The 26,595-nt window shown below is 34.7% G+C and overlaps 1 long non-coding RNA gene, 1 other non-coding gene and 1 pseudogene across 2 annotated transcripts in view; 2 read left to right on the top strand and 1 right to left on the bottom strand.

The window, feature by feature from the left end:
* The window catches only part of LOC116574224, an 83,992-nt gene that overhangs the window by 8,043 nt on the left and 49,354 nt on the right, over positions 1 to 26,595 (top strand). The gene's annotated exons all lie outside the window — the stretch shown is intronic.
* On the bottom strand, positions 3,531 to 4,291 carry LOC116574223 (annotated as a pseudogene).
* On the top strand, positions 15,262 to 15,387 carry LOC116574662. The gene has a single exon (XR_004279432.1). It is a non-coding gene; the product is annotated as a U6atac minor spliceosomal RNA (small nuclear RNA).

The raw sequence follows: 26,595 nt of genomic DNA, 5'->3' as shown, positions 1-26,595 counted from the left end.
ATAATCAGGAAAAAAACCTGTCTGAAATTTACTCAAGCTTAGGGGGGCATTAAGGCTGTTTTGGTCACAGGAGAAACCATCACTCTGAAAATGTAGGAAATAGGAGAATACAGAAAGAGAGAGAGAGAGAGAGAGAGAGAGAGAGAGAGATCAGCTTTCCTGAAGCAGAAACTGCTGAATCCAATAACCTTGATAGACCGCTTACATGGTGAATTCTTAGAGGCAGACTCCGTGTGCTGGATGTCCTAACTAACGCTGAAAGATATGAAAATAAAATGAAAGGTATAAAGAGGTATAAGGAGGGGAGAAAGAAAACTGTTTTCTTTATGAATAACACGATTAAGTCGAAAATCTCAATGAATCAACAATAATAATAACAACGAAAATCCTGTGGAACTAAGGATTAACTCTGTTTAGTTTGCATAATACAATGTTAATAACCTAAAGTCAGTTGTTTTTTTATAATGATCAATGAACAATTCGACAATTAGAATTTGAATTTAAAAACAGAATACAATTTATATAAGCACCAAAATAAAGGAAATACATAGGTATAAAACCAACAAAATATGTCTAAAATCTAAATGAGGGAATAACAACTATGATGAGGGAGAGCAAAGAATATAAATAAATCAAGAGATGTTCATGGATGGGGAGACTCAGTATTGTTAAGATATCAATTCTTCTCAACTTTATCTATAGATTCAGTGAAATCCCAATCAAAATTCCAGAAAGTTATTTTGTGGATATTGCCTAATTCTCAAGTTTATTTTTATTTATTTATTCTTATTTCTCAAGTTTATATGGAAATGTAAGATACTCAGAAGCACCAAAACAATATTGATAAGACTGAGAAGAGAATGTCCTTTCTGTATGAAATCAAGCAGCAAAGAATATGAAAGTTTACTGATGATTCATAGCTGATACGAAAGACATCATGTGTTTGTAGATTGGAATACTTAAAGTCTTAAAATGTCCGTAGTGATCCAAGATTCTATGTAATCCCTAACAATTCCAATGGCAACTTTTGTTTTGTGGTAAAGGAATAAAACATTTTACAATTCATGTGGAATGTCAAGGGACTCTGAAGCCATAACCTGAAAGAGAACAAAGCCGGAGGACTTACATTACCTGATTTCAAAACACTAAAGCAAAAGCAATTAAGACTGTATTTTATTGGCACAAAGGCAGAAATATTGAACAAGTGAAACAGAAAAGAAAGTCCAGAAATGAACCTTTGCATATAAGAACAGATGATTTTTGAAAATGGTTTCAAGACCATTCAATGGGGAAAGAATCAACACTTCAACAAATGGTGCTGGAAAAACAGGTATTCCTATGCAAAAGGATGAATTAAGACCCTTAGCTAATACCATACAGAAAAATTTCAGAACATTTGATTTGCCACTGATTTCTTGGATATGACACCAAAAACACAGGCAACAATTTTTTTAAAAAGCTTTTATTTATTTATTTGTCAGAGAGAGAGCGAGCGAGAGCGAGCACAGGCAGACAGAGTGGAAGGCAGAGTCAGAGGGAGAAGCAGGCTCCCTGCAGAGCAAGGAGCCCGATGTGGGACTCAATCCCATGACGCTGGGATCATGACCTGAGCCGAAGGCAGCTGCTTAACCAACTGAGCCACCCAGGCGTCCCCAAAATTTTTTTTTTAAGTGGGCCTACAACAAAGTTTAAAAATCCTGTGTATTAAAGGAAACAACAGAATGAAAAAATAACCAATGGAATGCGAGAAAATAAATCCTAATCTTATATCTGATAAGGGATTAATATCCAGAATGTATAAGAAACTTAATACAACTCAACAACAACAACAAATTAACTCACTTAAAAAATTGGCATACAACTTGAGTATGTATTTCTACAAAAAAGATACACATGATCTTTAGCACATGAAAAGAAGTTTAATACTACTAATATCACCAGCATTACTGATAATTACCTCACACCCACTGGGATGCTGTTATCAAAAGAACAGAAACTAGCAAGTGTCGGTGAGGATACAAAGACAAAGGAAACCTGCACACTGTTGGTGGGAATGTAAAATGTTAAAGCTATTATGGAAAACAGTATGAAGTTTCCTCAACAATTTTTAAAAAATAATAGAATAACTGTATGATCCAGCAGTCCTACGTCTGGATATATACCCAAAAGAATTCAAATCTTGAAGAATATTTGTATATTTATGTTCATTATAGTAGTATACACAATATCCAAGAGGTAGAAGCAACCCAAATGTTCACGGACAGATGAATGGATAAAGAAACTGTGAGGGGCACCTGAGTGGCTCTGTTAAGTGTCTGGCTCTTGATTTTTGCTAGGTCAAGATCTCAGAGTTGTGAGATTGAACTGTGCATCAGTCTCCATGCTGGGCACAGAGTCTGCTTGTCCTTCCTCTGCTTCTCTCTTTCTCTCTCTCCAATAACTAAATAGATAAAATCTTAAAAAAAAAAAAAAGAAAGAAAGAAAGAAAGAAAATGTGTGTACACACACACACACACACACACACACTCACACACACACACAATGGAATATTATGCATCCTTTAAAAAGAAGGAAATCCTATAACATAATACAACATTGATAGTTAAGCAAAAGAAGTTAATCACAAAAGGGCAGATAACCATATAATTTCTCTCATGGGAAATGTCTAAAATAGAAAAAAAATCATAGAAAAATAAAATAGGGGATGCCTGGGGGGCTCATTTGGTTAAATGTCTGCCTTGGGCTCAGATCTTGATCCTGGGGTCCTGGGATTGAGTCCCGTATTAGGCTCCCTGCTCTGTGGGGAATCTGCTTCTCCCTCTGCCTGCCACCCCCCCGCTTGTGCTCACTCTCTCTGACAGGTAAATAAATAACATCTTTAAAAGAAAGAAGAAAGAAAGAAAGAAACAAACAAACAGGGGCCTTTGGTGCCTCAGTGGGTTAAGCCTCTGCCTTCAGCTCAGGTCATGATCTCAGGGTCCTGAAATTGAGCTCCACATCGGGCTCTGTGCTCAGAAGGGAACCTACTTCCCCCTCCCCTCTACCTGCCTACTTGTGATCTCTCTCTCTCTCTCTCTCTCTCTCTCTCTCTGGGTCTGACAAATAAATAAATAAATCAAATCTTTAGAAAAAAAGGTTAAAAAAAGAAACATAAAGTAGAAAATTGGTTGCCAAGGTACAGGGAGACAGAAAAAGGTAATTAGTATTTTGTGGTTATAAAGTTTCAATGTTGTAAATGAAAAGGTTCTGGAAATCTGCTGAACAATAATGTGAATATACATTTTTTTAACTTTATTAAAATACTGAGTTTATTTCACGTGTATATTTTTATCTCCACACTTTCATTTGTCCGACCACCACTACTACTATATCTTATCATGACATTCCATACATACTTAAAACCAAGCAAAGGGTGGAGTTCCATCCTTAAAAACTAAACAGGCATTTTGGAAAACACATTCTTGGTAATGGAACCTAGACAACATTTATCAGACACGGGAGGGAAAGTTCTCACTCTGCTATAGGGATAGCCAGATATCAACTATTATACAATGAAAGGAGACTGAAATTTTAACAAACTGTTTAAACTGTTTTCTTTAAGAGACTTCCTCCACTGCCAGAGATCTTCAGTAGCCTCTTAATTAGTCATCTGGAAGTGATAATCCATATAACTGATGAACTTGGCTTCCACTATGGGAAGAGAACCACTTTTTTCTATACTTGCTTACCTTTTTGCCTTAATGTCTTCTACAGAACTAGGCCATATGATGTTTTGAGAGCTATTCCTGTTTTTTGAAATATTCTTGACCTTTCAGTCTTGTTGTTGATGATTTTGAGTTTTTTCCATTCAGGTTTGGTTTTTGTATTTTTATCTGGATTTCCCCCCCTGGATTTTTCTGGATTTTTTCTTTCTGGATATTGTATTTTTATCTGGATTAACATGTATAGATTTCTTTACTGGAGGCTTTACTTCAGCTTCCTTCTCATCATCATCTTCAGGAGCAGCAAGTTTTACGTTTTTCTGTGGAAACTTGCTACCACTACCAGGAACAGAACACTTTCCAGATCTACTAATGAGTTTTACATCATTTGTCTTCTGACTCCACATCTTCTTCCAGAGCTACTAAGCTGTGTAAATACGCACAGGCCCTGAACCACATCTCAGCTATAAGACCACACATGGTGTTATTTCAAAGCCCCCAAGGGAAACTGTTGGCTATACAGACATTTTTAGAGTTGTCAGTGTGACTTTAATTGGACTGACTACATAATTCATTGCCTCTGCTTCAACAATGTGTAATTCATCCTTTGCACCAGCTCCTAATTTTCAACATTATCCACCTTAAAGTGGTAATTTTTTGTCAGCCTTTAGTTCACAACCAAAAAGATAGTTCTGGAGCCTCCAGGGACCTAATGTCTATGTGCATCAAATCTTCCACACTTCAGTGGGAGAGAGGGCAGATGGAGATAAATGACTACTGTTCCATAAACAGCCGTGCAGGATAGAATCACACCAGCACCTAATGTGAATATACTTAACACTACTGAACTGTACATTTAAAAAGGGGTAAGGTAATAAATATTATATATTCTTTGCTGTAATTTTTTTAATTGACAAACAGTGAATAAGCATTTATCAAAATTATGTATGTAAATTGTCAGTACTCACAGGAAAGAAAATGCTCAACATCACTAATCTTTAAGAAATACAAATCGAGCCACAATGAGATACCACTTTATACTCACTAGAATGACTATTATTTAAAAAAAAAAAAAGAAACAAGTTAGGTAAAGATGTAGAAAATTGGAACCTCATGCACTGTTATTAGTGGGACCATGAAATGATGCAAATTGTGGAAAATAGTATGATGGTCCTCAAAAAAATTAAAATGTAATTGGTCATTTGATCCATCAATTTCACTTTGGGGCATATACCCCAAAATTGAAAACAGGAACTTATGCAGATATTTTTAGAACTGTAGTCATAACAGCACTATTCACAAAAGTCAAAAAGGGGAAAGGAAACTACCCAAGTGTCCATTGTATGATGAATGAATAAACAAAATGTGGTATGTACTCTCAATGGAGTATTATTCAGTCTTAAAAATAAAGGAAATTGTAACACATGGATAAACCTTGAAGACTTAAAATAAGTGAAGTAACTCAGCCACAAAAAGAAACATCATATGATTTTCCTTGTAGGGGTTCTTAGAGTGGTCAAATTCATAGATACAAAAAGTAGAATAGAAGTTACTATGGGCTAAATGGAAAGGGGAATAACAAGTTAATGCTTAAAGGATACAGAGTTTCTATGTGGGATGATAAAAATTATTGAAAAAGATAATGGTAAAGGTCACACAACATTGTTCATGTGCTTAGTATTACTAAATTTTATACTTATAGATAGTTAAAATGGTGGATATTATGTTATTTTACCGCAATTAAAAAATGGAAACAGGGGGGACGCCTGGGTGGCTCAGTTGGTTAAGCAGCTGCCTTCGGCTCAGATCATGATCCCAGCGTCCTGGGATCGAGTCCCACATCGGGCTCCTTGCTCGGCAGGGAGTCTGCTTCTCCCTCTGCCTCTGCCTGCCATTCTGTCTGCCTGTGTTCACGCTCTCTCTCTCTCTGACAAATTAAAAAAAAAAAAAAATCTTTAAAAAAAAAAAAAAAAAAGGAAACAGGGGGTGCCTGGACAGCTCAGTTGGTTAAGCATCTGCATTTGGTTTAGATCATGATCTCAAGGTCCTGGGATGGAGCCCCCCATCAGGATTTCTGCTCAGTGGGAAGTCTGCTTCTCCCTCTCCCTTTACCCCTCCCCCATGCTCTTGCTTTCTTTCTTGCTCTATTTTTTAAATAAAAAATAAAATCTTTGAGAAAATGGAAATGAATATGAGTTTATTATGGGAGCTTTTTATAACAGGAGGACTATAGAAGGTATTTATACTTAAGCTAAATGGGAAACATTTTAAAAGAGAGGAAAATAATTAATAAGGAAATTTATGTGGGGAAGGAAATTGTGTAACAAAATAGTGATAAGTGTGACGAAATATCTGAGGAGTGTCAGAATAAAGTATGGAATCAATTCTAGAGATAATGAGAGCAGCCACATAGTTTCAATCATTGGATAGAATGTTTGCTCACAATAGTACATTTATTTGTTTGCTTGATATTGTCCTTTAGATTTGCATAAATGTTTTCTACACTATATGCTTTAGTATATTTGATAATAAAGTATATCTTCAATAAGTATTTAGAACCATTTCCTTCTTTCTTTCCTTCCTTCCTTCCTTCATTCTTAGTTTTGATAATATTTCTCCACTTCTCTGGCTTCAGAATCAGTAATCAGCAATCATGGCAGAGATACTTGATATTCAGAGGACAGGGTCTTTTTTTGCCCACCCTGAATCCCCCAAACTATGTAGCCAAGCTGCTTCTGGAACACTTGCTGAGCTGCTACTATGGCCAGAGGGCTTCAGGATAGTAGATGCTACTGTGCTAAAAGCTGAAATTGACTAAAATTAACTTGTTTACCATAAAAGCTTTCTTCTTGAAATTGTAAGCCTTCAATAGACTTAGGTTCTAATATAGTTACAATAGGCAGATTCAGCCATTGCAATTTTATCTCAGTAGGGAGACACATTCCTGGTGCTTCCTACTATGCCATTGTCACAGATAAGATATATACATACAGAAACACACATATACACACATACATATATGTGTGTGCATGTATATATATGTATCCATATATGGCATAATGTATGCATTTTATGTATGTATATATAAGATGATATCTTTAAACTGTTAAATGTAATTTAGAGAGTGAGGGGAAATTTAGAGGAATATAATATAGATCTTAAAATTTCTTGAAATATTAAGTCAATCAAGTACATTCTATATGTGGAATACACATTTTCTAACAACTAGAAGAAATGAGAAAATTTGGCAATATGTTGATGAATTTAGGTCATGAAAATCCAGGATTACTCTTTATTAAATATTTGAACTTGTGTTTGTATGTGTGTATAACCCTCTGATTATGTATTGTTCTAATCAAGTTGATAAAAGAAGAGGCACCTAACTCCACTAACAAATGGAGATCATTTTATGATGCATTTTTGTTTTTGTCCTTGGGGAGTGTGATGGTATAATTCCACATACTGAATTTCCAACTTCCATATAAATTTCCTTATTATTGCTAGATAACTTTTATTGTTGCTTTCCCTCTTTTTTGAGTATTTATTTTATGCTAACATTTTTACTGCATATTAAATGACTATCAACACATAGGTCAGTTAAAAATGTCCATAGAGCACAGAATATGCTGCTAGAAAATATTTTGGAGATTTGCCTAGTCACTATTTACATTGGCACTTGCAGTCTGCAGTATAATCAAAATGAGTTAATGTAATGTTGTACTAAGTAAGCAGGTGGCTTAATTTTGCAGGAATTAAGCAGTCAGTAAAATAGGGAATTTGAATTTGGTCCATAAGCACAGGAGTTGCTTTAGTTAACAATGTTGCCAAACTTGGAAAGGACAGCAGGATGTGTTTGTGTGTGTGTGTGTGTGTGTGTGTGTGTGTGTGTGCATAAATGAAAGGTAATAGAATATGAATATGAACTTGTTAGAAAATCAATATTGGAGGGGTGCCTGGGTGGCTCAGTGGGTTAAGCCTCTGCCTTCGGTTCAGGATCCTGGGATTGAGCCCTGCATTAGGCTCTCTGCTCAGCGGGGAGCCTGCTTCCCCTTCTCTCTGCCTGCCTTTCTGCCTACTTGTGATCTCTCTCTCCCTGTCAAATTAAAAAAAAAAAATCAATATTGAAAAACAGATCACATCTTGGTGACTCAAAGAAATGCTAATACTATGAAATTTATTTCTTCCAACAAATGAAACAAGGTGAAAAATTCAAAAATGTTTTAAGTATATTCATATATTTTATATATAATAGAATATATAGTAAAGGTATATCTCAACAAGTTGACTTTATTATAAATTATTATATTATTATATTATATTAAATTAAATTATTATATTATAAATAGTATACATTAAACTGATGCTTAAATGCATAATAAAATGTGTACTTTATATGCCTTATTTATATTTTTTCAACATCTTTATAAAATACTAACTTTTAATTTACTATGGGGAGAGTACAATGTATTTAGTCAAAGCAATGTAGTCAAAATTAAGCATCTAATAAGCTTCCAGCTAGGATTTCAAGGCAGTCTTTCTTTCTGATACCAAGGTTCTGTGCTCAAAAAGTTGCTAATTTTCCCATTTACTTAAGGAATGAGCATCAAGGGGATGGATAAAGGTGGAAGAGGGCAGTGCTTACTCCTCTCTTGATCTGAAAGAATTTGCTGAAGTAACTTTTACATTTAGAAGAAAAGGAACATTATATTTCTAAGCCAGATGGGAGGGAACAATAGAAAATATTGTGAACAGAGAAATTATTATGGGCAGAGATATACAGGCTGATAATTTTTTAGGAGACATGTCACACAGTCCAAATACATTTTGTAATGTTATTTATAATCAGACTGTTAAGGGCTTTCATTGAGTTTGTAAGAAGAAAGTTGAATTGTAAGATGAAATTACAAGGGATTTAGAGAATGAAAATAGACTCCCCATTATAATTATATATATGTGTTTATGTCCATAGTATATATTTGATTTGTTTACCCCACAATATTTCAGTTACATTAGATTCAAGCAATTGCATTAATTTGGATGTTAAGTTAAGGGCCGTGTTGAGACTTTTGTTAATTCACATATATGTTTTTTCTCCTCCACATCTTTAACAATGACGAGACCCATCTATCCTATGGTTTATGGCACTATGATCCAAATTGTTTTTTTAATTCTACATCTTGAGGCACCTGGTTGGCTCAGTGGGTTAAAGACTCTGCTTTCTGCTCGGGTCCTGGTCCAAGGGTCCTGGGATGGAGCCCCACATTGGGCTCTCTGCACAGCAGGGACCCTGCTTCCCCTTCTCTCTGTCTCTGCCTGCCTCTCTGTCTATTTGTGGTCTCTGTCTGTCAAATGAATAAATAAAATCTTTTTTAAAAAAAAAATTCTACATCTCAATCATTTTTATGATTTCTTGTGTTCTAGAAGGAACTAAAATGAAAATCCAGCAAGTTAAAAAGATGAAAGTCTTTTGAGTCAGAATTTTTTATAATTCCTGCCTAAGCCCATACTTTGAACAAGATAATTAACTCTCCAAATTACCAATTTTTAAAATCTACCAAATAATGAGGAACTTAGTTCTAATGATATTGCTTAGTTCTAATGATATTGCTATAAGAAAAATTTAAGAAGGAGAACACACAGCAGTATGTGATCAAGGATTATTAGTTTTTTTTTTTTTTTTTAAGGATTATTAGTTTCGGTCTTTTCACCATGTCTACTCCTGCTCATTACTTTGAACTAGGATCAATAGTCATTGACTTTTGTCTAGAACATACACTACATGTAGCAGCTTAATTTGGGTTTGATATAGATAGTCAAGGCCAAATATGAGGTTTTGTTAGATCAAGATCATGAACAGAGCTTGAATTATTATTTTAAGCCTCCTTCATCATTGGTAATATAGTTAATGGGGTTTCAGAAGGCATAGTGATCATCAACGTACAGTTTGATAGTAATACCAAAATGTTTCAGTTGTATTCTCAATTTTCAGTTCCTTTCAGATTCTCCAAAACCAGTCTTTGAAAAAGAATAGGGCTTTAGCTTCTCAAACTATACTGAATACTGAAATCATGTAGAGAACTTCTAAAACAGTTGACAAGGTAATCGCCCATATCAAGTCTGTAAGTCTGCAGATAAAAGCAAAAAATAAATATCAATATATTTTTAAAGATTTTATTTATTTATTTGAGAGAGTGAGAGCACACAAGTGAGGGCAGGACCAGAAGAAGAAGCAGACTGCTTATAGGGAGCCTGACACAAGGCTAGATCCCAGGACCCTGAGATCATGAATTGAGCTGAAGGCAGATGCTTAACTCACTAAGCCACCCAGGAGCCCCTCAGTATTTTGAGACCCCTCTCTCCCTCTTCCCCCTGGTGATTCTACTGTACAGCAAAGTTTAAGAATCACTGGCCTTGGGTTATGTTCTCTTTCAATTTGAGGTTCAAACTAAAATTTTTATATGTAGCCTGAAAACCAAATTAAATTAAATTTAGTCAAGTAATAAAATAAATAAAAATAATTTAGTTATATACTTTTAATTATCAGCTGGTGATAAAGATTATAAATTGTCTTCAAATATTTGCAAGTATGATTTTTCATTGTCTACTGTGTGAAATGACATAAAACTGCATTTCTGTAGTTATAAACACAAGTTTTTAGCTTTCAGGGTTTGGATTCAAAAGAGGATGAGTCACAAGTGGCAGAAATACAATGTTGGGCAGTCTATCTAAATGCAGATATCTAAGGATTCTCTCCCTGTCAGTTTTCTTATTGAAAATGCAGTGTTTCCTGGTTTTATTCGTCCATAAAATTCAACAGAAGACATGATGACATTTAGTCATCACTGTTCAGCTTAAATGGCTTTTAACTGCATTCAGCAGGACTTTCTATTAGAACTTGTGTAATAAATTCCATTATCAAGTAGATATTACCAGAAATTGTTATCACTAACTCAAGTTGTATTATTTTGTGAATTCTAGTATATTTCATTTTATGATACTTGATTCCACTTAAATTATTTTCTTTTCTCCTGAAACATTTCTCTAACACGACCATCACTTTGTTGTCAACTGCAACAGCCTTGCTCATTATACATTTTATTGCAATTTGTCATTATTTAGGTAGCATTTGTTGCTGAAGAATTACAAGTTTTGCCAGTATCACTAAGTTTTATAAGATATATATATATATATATATATATATATATATATATGTCTCGTGTGTGTGTGTGTGCATATATATATATATATATATATATATATATATGCAGGCTTCTTTGGTATGTCATGCAGTTTGTTTTCACTCAATGAGCTGTTGGCAATATGTAGACATTGTGTCAGGAAATAGATCTATCACACAAAATAACCCAATTGCCTGCTTAATGGTAAACAAGCTGAAAAGAAAATAGTGAAAGCATAGCTCAAGGAATCATGCCCAATCATGATCATTATGTAGGATGCCTTTTTATAAGAGTGCTAAGTGGCTTCTTTTTCCTTACTTTTTTTTCTTTTTACAGTATATCTGTATACATATGCTATTAGAAAAAAATTACCATACACATTACTCTAGCAATATGCTTTTATTAATTATTTGAGATAAGAACCAAGAACCATAACATGATGACATAATAATCTAAATATATTCTATATTTTATGTTATATAACTTATGTTGTGTAAGAGTTTAAGCCTAGTCACAATGTTGCCATCAAACACTACTGGCAAAATATAAGCTCATAATACATTTTGGATAAATAATTAAAATTTACTATCGAGTTAATTTTAAAAAGTACTTGCACAGTCAGATCATGCTGGTTTTATGAACTGTTTATGCAGCAGTGGGGGGACTTCATGAAATCTATGTACATTCTGAATAAAAAGCATTAAGTATTCATGAAGTTATTGTGTGGTGTGTCTGGCAATACAGTATGCATACATTTATGTGAATATATAAATTGAACTCAGTGTTTTAAATATAAAACAAATATCGCTTACTATTTACAAAAGAACAGTTGATGAGAATACTAGAAAATTTAAGTTTTTAAAAGTAACTAGATGTAGAAAAAAATTGATGTCATATACTACACAATAATTTTAGGATGTTACTAATATCCCAATATTTTTATAAGATGAAATCCTTCAATTTAATTTATTCATGTGACTTTTTGGTACTTAGTGTAATCCAATAACTCTGAAAAATATGCATGTAATTCTTAACTGATTGTGGGTGCATAGCCAAAAGTGTATATTCACACAAAACAAATGCCTACATTTTAAAATCACGTCTTAACAAAATTATGTCCTACACATTATCCATAAACAACACTTTTGGAAAAGTCAGACTTAATCTTTTCTGTTTAAATTAGATCCAAACTTCCTTCTGCATTTTCAGATGTAATTTATATTATATTTACTGTCTATACAAACATTGAAATTTTTGATGATTCTCCAAGTACTTTCTCTTCATTACTCACACTTCCTAATGGAGCAACAATTTCAGAGATTCACATAATGTCTAAAACTTCTCTTTGTTCCTATATCACTTTGCATAGTGTATGGTGGGATGAGGTATGCATTCTATATTGTTTTCTTTTTCTTTTAATTAGTTTTTTATTTTTTATTAACATATAATGTATTATTAACCCTAGGGGTACAGGTCTGTGAATCACCAGGTTTGCACACTTCATAGCACATACCTTCCCCAATGTCCATTACCCCACCACCCTCTCCCTAGCCCCCATCACCCTGGAAATCCTCAGTTTGTTTTGTGAAATTAAGAGTCTCTTATGGTTTGTCTCCCATCCCGGTCCCATCTTGTTTCATTTTTTTCCCTCCCTACAACCCACAACCCCCAGCCCTGCCTCTCAAATTGCTCATATCAGAGATCATATGATCATTCTCTTTCTATGATTGACTTATTTCACTTAGCATGATACCTTTTAGTTCCATCCACGTCATTGCTAATGGCAAGACTTTGTTTCTTTTAATGGCTACATAGTATTCCATTGTATGTATGTATATGTATATATTACCACATCTTCATTATCCATTCATCTGATGATGGACATCTAGGTTCTTTCCATAGTTTGGCTATTGTGGACATTGCTGCTATAAACATTCAGGTGCACATGCCATTTCTGATCACTACATTTGTATCTTTGGGGTAAATACCCAGTAGTGCAATTGCTGGATAGAGTGTAGCTCTATTTTCAACTTTTAGAGGAACCTCCTTACTGTTTTTCAGAGTGGCTGTACCAGCTTGCATTCCTACCAACAGTGTAGAAGGGTTCCCCTTTCTCTGCACCCTTGCCAACATGTGTTATTTCCTGACTTGTTAATTTTAGCCATTATGACTGGTGTGAGGTGGTATCTCATTGTGGTTTTGATTTGTATTTCCCTGATGCCAAGTGATAGTGAGCACTTTTTCATGTGTCTGTTTGCCATCTAGATGTCTTCTTTCCAGAAATGTCTGTTCATGTCTTCTACCCATTTCTTAATTGGATGATTTGTTCCTTGGGTGTTGAGTTTGATAAGTTCTTTATAGATTTTGGATACTAGCCCTTTATCTGATATGTCATTTGCGAATATCTTCTCTCATCCTGTCGGTTGTCTTTTGGTTTGGTTGACTGTTTCCTTTGCTGTGCAAAAGCTTTTGATCTTGATGAAGTTCCAATAGTTCAATTTTGCCCTTTCTTCCCTTGACTTTGGTGATGTTTCTAGGAAGAAGTTGCTGTGGCTGAGGTCAAAGTGGTTGCTGCCTGTGTTCTCCTCAAGGATTTTGATAGATTCCTGTCTCACACTGAGGGCTTTCATCCATTTTGAGTTTATTTTCATGTGTGGTATAAGGAAATGGTCCAGTTTCATTTTTCTGCATGTGGCTGTCCAATTTTCCCAACACCATTTGTTGAAGAGACTATCTTTTCTCCATTGGACATTCTTTCCTGCTTTGCCAAAATTAGTTGACCATAGAGTTGAGGGTCTATTTCTATTTCTAATACTCATCTATTAAGAGTATAATATTGTTCTTGTGCTTCTTTTTATTGTATTGTATTGTATCACATTGATTGATTTGTGGATATTGAACCAACCTTGCAGCCCTAGAATATATCCCATTTGGTCATGGTGAACAATCCTTTTAATGTACTATTGAACACTTTGAGTATGATATAGTGTCCTTCCTTGTCTCTTATTATAGTCTTTGGCTTAAAATCTAATTGATCTTATATAAGGATTGCCACCCCAGCTTTCTTTTGATGTCCATAACATGGTATAAATTGTTTCCCACCACCTCACTTTAAATCTGGAGGTGTCTTTGGGTCTAAAATGTGTTTATTATAGACATCATATTGATGGGTTTTGGTTTTTTATCCATTCTGATACCCTGTGTCTTTTGATTGGGGCATTTAGCCCATTTACTTTCAGGGTAACTATTGAGAGATATGAATTTAGTGTCATTGTATTGCCTGTAAGGTGACTATTACTGTATATTCTCTCTGTTACTTTCTGGTCTACTACTTTTAGGTTCTCTCTTTGCTTAGAGGACCCCTTTCAATATTTTCTGTAGAGCTGGTTTGGTGTTTACAAATTCTTTTGGTTTTTGTTTGTCCTGGAAGATTTTTTATCTCTCCTTCTATTTTCAATGATAGCCTACCTGGATATAGTATTCTTGGCTGCATGTTTTTCCTCATTTAGTGCTCTGAATATATCATGCCAGTTCTTTCTGGCCTGCCAGGTCTCTGTGGATAAGTCTGTTGCAAATCTAATATTTTTACCATTGTATGTTACAGACTTCTTGTCCAGGGCTGCTTTCAGGATTTTCTCTTTGTTACTAAGACTTGTAAATTTTACTATTAGATGATGGGGTGTAGACCTATTCTTATTGATTTTGAGGGGGATTCTCTGCACCTCCTGGATTTTGATGCTTGTTCTCTTTGCCATATTAGGGAAATTCTCTCCAATATACTTTCTGCTCCCCTCTTTCTTCTTCTGGAATCCCAATTATTCTAATGTTGTTTCATCTTATGGTATCACTTATCTCTCAAATTCTCCCCTTGTAGTCCAGTAGTTGTTTGTCTCTTTTGCTCAGCTTCTTTATTCTGTCATTTGGTCTTCTATATCACTAATTCTCTCTTCTGCCTCATTTATCCTAACAGGAAGAACCTCCATTTTTTATTGCACCACATGAAAAGCTTTTTTGATTTCAGCTTGGTTAGATTTTAGTTCTTTTATTTCTCCAGAAAGGGCTTTTTTTTCTCCAGACTGGATTTCTCTAATATCTTCCATGCCTTTTTCGAGCCCAGCTAGCACCTTGAGAATCTTCATTCTGAACTCTAGATCTGACATATTACCAATTCTGTATTGATTAGGTCCCTAGTCTTTGGTACTGCTCTTATTCTTCTTTTTGTGGTGAGTTTTTTCACCTTGTCATTTTATCCAGATAGGAATATATGAAGGAGCAAATAAAATACTAAAGGGGTGGCAAAGACCCCAGGAAAATGTGCTTTAAACAAATCAGAAGAGACCCCAAATTGTGGGGAAAGAAAGGAGTAAAAAGAAGTTCAGGGAGTGTTGTATGAAAGGAGAGAAGGTTAGCACTCCCCTTGACAAGGATGGAAGAGGCCCTCGGGCCTGACAACACGCATACGGTTAAGGCATTGCCACCTACTTCGTGGCATCTAACCAACGTTTTTTGGGGCGCCTGGGTGGCTCAGTGGGTTAAGCCGCTGCCTTCGGCTCAGGTCGTGATCTCAGGGTCCTGGGATCGAGTCCCGCATCGGGCTCTCTGCTCAGCAGGGAGCCTGCTTCCTTCTCTCGCTCTCTCTCTGCCTGCCTCTCAGTGTACTTGTAATTTCTCTCTGTCAAATAAATAAATAAAATCTTTAAAAAAAAAAAAAAAAGAAGAAGTTCAGGGGAAAAAAAAAGAGATTAAAAAAATAAAGAAAAAAAACATAAAAAAAGAAAATATGTATATTAGACTGGTCAATAGAACAGAGTCACCCAGTTAATTTTGGGAATATTTTGGTCTCTTGGAAGAAACTACCTCCCAAAATTTTAAAGAATGAAATATATATATATATACATATATATATATATACACACAAACACACAAAATAAGAGTAAACATGATGAAGGGATGGAATATGACTATAAAGATGAAAATCTTTTTTAAAACACTTCTTAGGAAGGAGTAGATAAGTTGACTGGGAGAAATAAGAAAAGGAAAGTGGAGAGAATTTGCTCAGGCAGGAGACTAGGACAAAGCCTTGTGATAGATTTAGGGTATATTTTGATCTATTAGCAGAAATTGTATCCCAGTTTTTTTTAGAAGAGAAAACCCTATGTGTTTACAAAAAATAAAGTTAGATGCAATGAAGGATAAAATATGAGTATAATAATAAAGGTTCAAAAAAGATTTTTTAAATGAAAGGTATTGTTAAGATAAACCAGTTAAAAAACATTAAAAGAGAAAAGAATAAAAGTTAAAAAAAATTTCAGGATAAGAAAAAACAAAATAAAAAAAATAATTGACTTTGGAAGACTAAAGAATCATGGGGGGAAGCTATGAATTCCATGCTTTGCTTTCTCCTCCTCTGTAACTCCACTGTTCTCCGGGTAAGTGAACTTGGTCTTGGCTGGATTTCTTGCTGATCTTCTGGGGGTGGGGCCTCTTGTAGTGATCCTCAGGTGTCTTTGCCTGAGGTGGAATTGCACTGCCCTTAACAGTGGCCGGGCTAAGTAATCTGCTCAGGTTCGCTTTTGGGAGCTTTTGTTCCCTGAATGCTTTCCACAGAGCTGTGGAGGACAGGAATGAAAATAGTGGTCTCCCAATCTCTGGTCTGGAGGAGCGGAGAGCTTGGGGTCCCACTCCTCAAAATGCCCTCAGAGAAAAGCGCTCAATCACTCCCATCTCCCTGGCCTCCGGCCATGCTCTGAGCTCACCCAGCCTTGACCAAGCATCTCTGTTTCTGGCACACAGCCTTGGCTGGAGTCTCCAAACCCAGCAGATCCCTGTGCTCTTCCAGGGGGGTCTCCCTGGATCTTGTGGGATCTGTGCTCACACAGCAGTGGCCTGACTCTGCCACAGATCACAGTTTAAGGTAACCTGGAATTGAGAGCTCACTCCTCTGTCTCTGTAGCCCACTTCCCTGCTCTAATACCTACAGGCTCTGTGACACTCAGACACCCTCAATCCTTCTGTCACCCCGTGGGCCTGAGACCACACTGTCCCTGTGTGGGCTTCACCCCGGCTTAGGCTCTGGAGCGATGTCCCTCAGTGGAGCAGACTTTTAAAAGTTCTGATTTTGTGCTCCATTGCTCCGCTGCTTGCCAGGAGCCGGCCCCTCCCCCTGCGGTCTGTCTTCCTATCACTTTGGATTCACTTCTCCGCAGGACCTACCTTTCAGAAAGTGGTTGGTTTTCTGTTTTTAGAATTGTTGCTCTTCTTCTCTTTGATATCCTGTTGGAATTGTAGGTGTGTGGAATGGTTTGATAAACTATCTAGCTGATCTCATGTTACCTGATGTCATCTCATCCTGCTACTTCTCCGCCATCTTCGAAATCACATTCTATATTGTTTTCAAACTAATACCAACCCCTAAACCCATCACCCATCAGTCTGAATTAAGTCACTATAATATCTCCTCTGGTCTAAATGGATTTTTAACCTATTACTAACACTACTACTGTAAAATTTGAAGTCAGAAAAGTTTTACGTCAAAATTTCTTTATATTCTACTTCTTTAGTACTCCACTAGAATCACTCTCAGTGGAGAAGTGATTCTTGTAGCATCTAGAGAAGTTGAGTCCATCACCTTAATTTTATAAGCATGAAGTATGATCCACTCAGATAATAAGGCAATAATATAATGTGTGCTATAACAGAAAGTATGCTGTGCAGAAAACATATTACCTCAGTGACTACTACTGGCCACGTACCAGTTTGTTCCAGCTGCTGTACATAGTATTCACTTCAGTTTTCTATATCATTGAAACACTTAATTTGTTTAAGTTATCTTTCTTTATCCTTATGCTAATAGAGAAGCTCGGGCATTTCTGCTAAATAACTACTAGGTCCATTTTTGTTTATCTTGTTTGTTTTTGAGAGAAAAATCTCCTTTCAGACTTGTTAAAAATGATATGAAGAGGTTTATCAGAAGAAAATATAACACTCAATTACTATCAACTTTATTTAGTCAATCCTTCTGGGTACATTTAAATCCTTGTATGAAATTTGTAATGAAAGGTTATGAATGATAAATTTGATAACCTCATAAATGAGAATTCTAGTAAAACTTTTTTATAATTGAAGAAGACATTTAATTGAATAATTTGTAAACTTTTTTGAAAATTCAAAAACAAAACTAGTATAAGGAAATTCAATATGTTGTTAACAAGTTATCATCATCACAAGGACCCTGATAAGGAGACAGGAGAGTCAGAGATGAAGAAGGGGCAGGATGGTAAAAGCAGAGGTGAGAGAGATTTGAAGTTATTGCACAGTTGTCTTGAAAATGGAGGAAGGGATTTATGAGTGAAGGATGCAGGAGGCCTCTAAAGTCTGGAAAAGGCAAGAAAAAGAAACTCTCCTAGGGTTTCCACAACATAGCCTGCCAATACATGGATTTTAGATGTTTTGACCTCTGTAATTAGAAGATACTAACTCTGTGTTGTTTTAAGTCACCAAGCTTATAATTTATTATAGCAACAATAGAAAATAAATACCCTGAAAAAGGACTTTGCCACTGTTTATAAGGTGAGGAATAAATTTAAGAGGTTTTATTTATAATTCTAGCTTTTACTTAGGATTTGCTATGAGCCATCTCTGAGAGAATCCTGTATCTTAATACTCCAGAAGCAAAAAAATAAAATTTATCCAGGTTTCCTTTTTGTAGCAGTTTTTTTCTTATACCAATTAATAGAACTGAAATACAGATTGTTATTTAAATATGTTTATTATATTTACTTTTTATAATTGAAATAGGATTAAAAATGCCTCTTTATTAGGCAGAAGTTTAGTTGTTTTAATTACTCTTGGATCTTACTTAGAAAACTTAATCCTAACCCTAATCATAAATATTTTTGGCTGTATGGTGAGCTTTTATCAGTGACTTTTGAACATTCCTCAAATTTTGCCATTCTCAGATTTTTACAAGATAAACAATTATTTTCAGTCTAAATTTAGTGTATTAAAATTTGATCTCAGGAACTATTAAGAGTATTCACTAATGCTCTTTACCTTATAAGCCCTACTCTGTTCCTTCTGGGAATATAATGGGATTGTATTTCCCCAACTCTTTCAAAGATAAGCATAGCCATGTCATTGGCCAATAAAAAGTGAGAACAAGAAATAGCTGTCAGTATATTATTGAAACTTTAAGTGCCAGTGCACATCTCTCTATATAGACACAAGTGAATAATTGCATGGACATTGGGTCTTCATTAGCCTCAATTCCTTTGACACCTGCCTGTCCCTTTTTAGGCCTGTGGTGTAAATAAGAAATAAACTTTGGTGTTTTGGGGCCAACAAGATATTGGGTTATATTTTATACAATACAACATTACAATCTAACCTGACTGATATATTTATTTCGATGATACCAAAAACTACAGCACACTTAATCACTACTTTTTTTTTTTTTTTACCCTCATTGGTTTTGTTCACCATCATTATGAGATCTATATTCAATTTTGGTGATAAATATCTGTATCCTGATTATCTACAAATACATATTCTGTAGAAAGGAATACATTTTAAATATTCAATAAAATCAACTGACTTTCTGTTCATAAATTGAATTTCCTGCCTAAAAATTGTATCCCCAGGGCATAACAGCTTGATAATGAGTTTGGTTCAGCCAGTGTGCCACACAGATTTGCTCTTGGATTTGACATAAGAAACCTTCAAGAAGAGAATATCAGCTTGATCCCCAAATGCAAAAGTGTAAATTTTAAAGTTATTTGAAAGGAGAAAATTTTAAGAATTTTATTCGATTGTGAATCTGATATTTCTCCTTGTTTACAACCTTATTCTATTCTTAAATTTTTGTCGAGCTATGGAACCCCAACAATATTCAGTTCTCTCAGTCATATTCAGTGATTTAATGTTTTGCCCTTGAATACTTCATTTTTATAACAGGTGAGTAATGTGTGAGCCTCAAGCAAAGCTATAGCCTCCTTCTTCCCAAACTACTTTGCCATTTCCCACTCTCCAAATACAATGAAACACACACTCTCTCTTTCACACACACACACACACACACACACACACACTCACATATGTGGAGAAATTTATAACTATACACAGAGAAATTTATGATTAATGTCCATTTGTCTTTAAGAATTTCATATACTACAAAAGAAGCTCCAGTTGAATACTACATAGATAATGATACTTAACTGAAATGATTGGTTTATGCTTTTCTATTTTAATTTACATAAAATTTACGATATTGTTCTAAGATTACCTAAGACAAGCTACATTTTTTAACCATTCTTTGGGTCTTACATTACAACATACACTTATCTCATCTACATAGGAAACAAAAAATCATGTCGGTTTATGACATAATTTGTTTTCCTACTCCATTCTAACTAATTTGCACAGTTCCAAATCTTCATTTCCCCACACTAAATGTTTCTTGCCAGATTATATTTTTCATATTGCACTGGTCTACCTACTCCCCATGTCATGTGTCCGTCTACTTCCCATCATCACTGAGTACTGATTTCAGAATCCAATGTGGATTTATTTTATAACAGTTTTATTGTGATATAACTCACATGTCAAACTATACACTTTTTAAAAAGTGTGCAATCCAAGGGAGCCCTACATCGCTCAATTGGTAAAGTGTCAGGCTCTTTTTCTTTTTTTAGTTTAATTTAACTTAATTCTTTTTTCAGTGATCCACAATTCATTGTTTATACATCAGGCTCTTGATTTCAGCTTAGGTCCTGAGATGGAGCTCTGAAGCTGGGCTCCCCACTGGGTGTGAAGCCTGTGTAAGACCCTATCTCTTCCTCAGACCCTCCCTCTTATTTCCATACACTCTCTTCTGCTTTCTTTCTTCCCCTAAGGAAAAAAAAAAAAAAGCATTCAATTTTGTGTGATCATCATTACTAACTTTAGAACATTTTATCATTGTTCCTTAAAATCCCAATATACGTTAGTACCCATTTCCCATTACAGTAGTCCCCAACCCTTCACAGCTTGATTTTGTGGTTTTGGTTACCTGAGTTCAACAGTGATTTGTGGGGAGCCATGCCTGCGCGGGTCGAGAGCGACAGTGATTCTCAAGCAGATGACTCCTCTGACACATGGTAGCCTAACAGTCCATCACAATGCCTCATTCACTTCATTTCATTTCATCATATAGACACTTTATCATCTCACATCATCATAAGAAGGCTGAATACAGTAAAATGTGATTATTTTGAGGAAGATTACAGTCACATAACTTTTAATATAGTATATTGCTATAAATGTTATATTTTATAATGATTGTTGTTAATCTCTTGCTGTGCTTCCCTTGTTAACAAAACTTTATAATTGGCATGTATATACATGAAATAACAGTATATATAGAGCTCAGTACTATCCGTGGTTTCAGGCATCCACTGGGGGTCTTGGAAAATATCCCCCATGAATAAGGGCACAGTACTGTCCTCTCTTGCAAACCAGCCTTGGCAACCACTAATACACTCTCTCTATGATTTGTCTATCCTGGACATTTCACATAAAAGAACTCATGGGCAACTGTAAAATTGGAAATACACTTTAAAATACAGTAGGTATTTAAAGCAACTTCATACTATAGTAAAAAATAAAAGGTTTAAAAATTAAACAAAAAATTGGTGTTCCACTAATAGTAGACTTTACTAACATAAACAGTTGATCCGTTTATATTTTCTGTTCTGCAACCTGAAGTCTTTAAAATAAGAAATAATTCCAGACACTAAAATTAATCAATGAGAAGAATAGATTCTGTTTGAGTAGACAAGAACACAGATTTTACTAAACTTTAAAGTCTATAATAATTAACTTATCAGTTATCATGATAGACTTTAATGGAACAATTAATAGAACTAAAAAATTCCATGGAACAACTAATGGGAGATGGATCTTTTGATATTCCTTATAATAAACTTTATACAATAGTCAAATACTGTGATGTGATTTTTCCTGTGATAGATAGGAAGCTGTTTAGGCTTAGCAAGATTTCATCGTGTCTTTTCCAGTTTATTCACATATATTAAAAAAATAAGAGATAACTTTCTAGGAATGTTTAAAAGGAAAAATATTGAAATTTTAACCCAAGGATTAATTTATATTTTTAAATGATTAGAGTTAGTTATTTGGAAATCTGGCACATAGAATCATTCTTTACAGTGTTCTACATAATAATGCAACAAACAATAAAAATCACCTATGAGGGATGCCTGGGTGGCTCAGTGGGTTAAGCGTTTGCCTTCAGTTCGGGTGATGATCTGAAGGTCCTGAGATAGAGTTCCACATGAGGCTCCTTGTTCATCAGGGAGCTTGCTTCTCCATCTGCCTGCTGTGCTCTCTCCCACCTTCTTCTGTCTCTCTCTTTCTGACAAATAAATAAAATCTTCCAAAAAAAATCACATATGAAGTAAAATATCATATTACTCAGTTTATTCTCAGTGACCCATCTAAGTTTGAATATTTTGTAAGAAGGAAAAACTTTCAGAGAATTCTTAGTTTCACAAAGATAGTTAAGAAGAAAGTTATGCTTTTCTGATAATTTGAGTAATGTGAATAAGTTATTTGCCCTTAAAGTAGCAGAAAGAATTAATTTTTGAGCACAATGAAATTAAAGGGTTTTAGCTTGCCTGATCTGAACAAAGTAAGATAAATTTTTAATACAGTGAATTAATTAGGCACGTAACGAGAAATAGAATATATAATATTTCTAATTCAGATAAATAGCAAAATAGCCCAGATCCTAAAAGAAATAAGTATCATTCATCATAGACATACCTTAAATTATATTTATTGGAAAATATTAATGGCAACAGATATAACAGAATGTTAGATGAATTCCATTGCTGATTTAGTTTCGCGAAATTACATTTCATTTTGACCCTCATCTGTAACTTTCTGTGGAGTTAATCTTGGGACATTACTCATTTTTGAAGGTGTTAATGTACCATAAAGGATTTGTATTATCGTTAGACGTACTATCTATGCCAGGTGTTGCATGTTCTCTGCATCTGCCCTGAAGTTCATTTAACAGCTTATAAATCTTTATGACCATATGATGTGTTTCTGTGATCACTTGCATCCTTAAAAAGATTCTGAATCATATAAAATTATTTTAAAACTTTTTTATGTAACATTGTAATACCTATGGATTAATTGTAGTACTTCGGTTTTCATTAATCTTTAGTTTCATTGTTTGAGCACTTTCAGTATATATGTGTGTGTATATATACACACATCCATGTATATAGGTAGATATATACATATATGAAGAATATAATATGTTAAGATGCAATATGATACAAGGATCTAATCCTTGAAATTAAAAACAGTACATCTCCCAGACTCAGTGTCCTAATCTACAAACTATTTTATTTGAGCTGGATGATTTGTAAGCAGTAGCATTTTGGGGGGGAATTTTTGGTTTTGTTATCATTACTAAATTGCAAACTATTAAGTTTCATAAAATGATGAATGATGTCTTATTTCATATATTAAATAGATTCTTTAGCCAGTCACAGATACATTGTACAAAAATATATTTATTTTATTTAGATTTATTTTACATTCATATCTTATGACAAATATACTTAAATATACATCTTTTAGTTCCAATTGAATAGAATTTGTATTAACTAGTTAAAGAAATAGAGTCGAAAAATTTTCATATAATTTGATCACTTAATGAGCAAGAAGCTAAGGAAAATATTTTTTTTTTAATTTTTTTTTTTTCCAGCATAACAGTATTCATTATTTTTGCACCACACCCCGTGCTCCATGCAATCCGTGCCCTCATTTTATTAAAACTTTTTTCTAAATAAAATTATGTCAAAGATAGGCTAACATCTATATATAAAGATACAAAACAACAGTTTGACAAATCTTATTTTTTGACAAATCCTACTTTAAAATAAAAGTCAGATACTAAGTTTTAGTTTTTATAATTTATTAATTTATTAATAATCCTTTAAAATCTGTTTTGTAATCCATTGTAAGAGTTAAGCAGTTTTCTCATAATATAGTAATTTTTGTAGTTGCCTGGCATGTTTATTTAGAAAACACAATTCTGGATATCACAGCATACCCACTGACTCAGAATTATTAAGGATATTTGACAGTTTTTTTCCCTATTTCCTTTCTTCTTTCCCTTTTTCCTTCCCTCCCCCTCTGTCTCTCTCTTAATCTTTATTTTTTTCTTTCTTTCTGTCTCTCCTTTTTCTTTCTTTCTACAAAATAACTTTGTGGTTCTTACCAACAGCAATATTTAGGAAAACTGCAGATTTAACATTGGAATGTTTAGAGTTTAGACGATAACATCTGGCTTTATGTTGCACATTTAATTTGTTACAAAAAGTTGTATACATTATTAGGCCAAGTCCCATAACACTTTCAAAAAACTTTTGTCCTTTATAGGGCTCAAAAGTTTTCTATCTTTATCCTGTATTGATGATTACAATAGACTTATTGTAAGACTATAGCTCGACTTTTTTACAAGTATAGCAGGCATTCAGAAACTTGTTTTTCACTGACTGTACTTTTCCATCAGTTTTTTTAAAATTACAAATAAGCAGCAGAGCCTCAATATGGTAATATATTGTTTTAACAAATTGTTTTAAAATTAATATGCAGTTTCTGCCCTTACTTTGTTAGTTATTTGTTTTTTACAGCATCACAAGGTGAAAGTCAGGCACAGTATCTCTCAGAAAACATTTAAGGAAAGGTAAATTTCAGTATAGATTTAAACTAGGATGAGTGACAGCATGAGTTTCTAGTCCTTTATGTATGTTTACTCATTTAATTCCTGCAGTAACTCTATGAGATAGGTAGAAATTTATGTCTGTTTTAAAGATGAGGGAACTGGGGTGCCTGGGAGGCTCAGTTGGTTAAGTGTCTGCCTTCAGCTCAGGTCATGATCCCAGAGTCCCAGGATTGAGCCCATGTATGGCTCCCTGCTCAGGCGGGGAGTCTGCTTCTCTCTCTGCCCCTCACCCTGCTCCTTAGCCCACACTCTCTCCCTCCTCACCTTGGGATCATGGATGACTTATTTAAAAATAAATAAATGTTTTAAAATTTAAAAGATAGAATAAAGGTGAGGGAACTCAGAGGCACAGAGACATCTAGAAACATATTAAAGGCTGTGAAGTTCCAGGGTCCATGTGTATACACTCCACAGGCTTTGAGTGTTTTAGCAATGGCCACAAACATGCATTATATGTTAATAGATTTAATTGCAACCCAGTCTAAATTTATGCTCTTTTCTTTCTCCATTTTTTAAAAATTATTGCAAATCATTTGCTTTTTTTCATCAAGAAAGTATATATTACAACTCTAGATTTTTTATGATATAAGAAAAATAATTGAATTAAAAATACAAATATAAAATAATTATTGTTAAATGTTCATTCTTTTTGAAAATTATTTATTTTTAAATTTATTTTCAGTGTTCCAGAATTCATTGTTTATGCACCACACCCAGCACTCTATGCAATATGTGCCCTCTTTAATACCCACCACCAGGCTCACCCAACCTCCTACCCCCACCCCTCCAAAACCCTCAGTTACTTCCTCAGAGTGTACATCTCTCATGGTTTGTCTCCCCTTCTGATTTCACCCAACTCACTTCTCCTCTCTATCTCCCCATGTCCTCCGTGTTATTCCTTATGCTCCACAAATAAGTGAACCCATATAATTGACTCTCTCTGCTTGACTTATTTCACTAAGTATAATCTCTTCCAGTCCTGTCCATGTTGATACAGAAATTGGATATTCATCCTTTCTGATGGAGGCATAGTACTCCATAGTTTATATGGACCACACCTTCTTTATCCATTCTTCTGTTGAAGGGCATCTTTCCACAGTTTTGTGACTGTGGCCATTGCTGCTATGAACATTGGGATACAGATAGCCCTTCTTCTTTTTTTTTTTTTTTTAAAGATTTTATTTATTTATTTGACAGAGATCACAAGTAGGCAGAGAGAGAGGGGGAGGCAGGCTCCCTGCTAAGCAGAGAGCCCGATGCGGGGCTCGATCCCAGGACCCTGAGACCATGACCTGAGCTGAAGGCAGAGGGTACAACCCACTGAGCCACCCAGGCGCCCCAGCCCTTCTTTTCACTACATCTGTATCTTTAGTGTAAATACCCAGTAGTGCAATTGCAGGATCATAGGGAAGCTCTATTTTTAATTTCTTAAGGGATCTTTAAATGTTCATTCTAAATGTTGGAGCAAAACATCTGGCACGGTATTGATTGTTACGTGACTGTGTACCAGTTACAGTGATAAGAAAGGAGATTTTAAGTTGCTTTATCTTCCTGAAATCCTTGGTCCAAATAAGCTCTCCTAGGTCCCACTGCTTTTTAATTCCTTGGCATTACTCTGCTATCCCATTTCTCACCTGATGTAATAAGACCCAGATTAACAACTACGCAGTTAATGTTACCTCCTTACGAAAAATACAAAAGTCAAATACATATCCTTTGTAGAGTACAGTATACAGAAAGGCTTTTCTTCATACAGTGAGCACTTTTGACATTACAGGTTATATAATGTATTGATGTCATTGGCTGGTAGATTTGTTATCATACATTTTAGCAAGTACATACACTATATTGCTATTTATATATAACCAGACACAGAGAATCTCTTAAAAACATAGCATGGATTTCTAAACATCAATTA

This window comes from Mustela erminea, chromosome 15 (genome assembly GCF_009829155.1).
Source record: "Mustela erminea isolate mMusErm1 chromosome 15, mMusErm1.Pri, whole genome shotgun sequence".
NCBI lineage: Eukaryota > Metazoa > Chordata > Mammalia > Carnivora > Mustelidae > Mustela > Mustela erminea.
The sequence above is the reverse complement of the archived record's forward strand: the minus strand, read 5'-3'. Positions and strand labels throughout refer to the sequence as shown.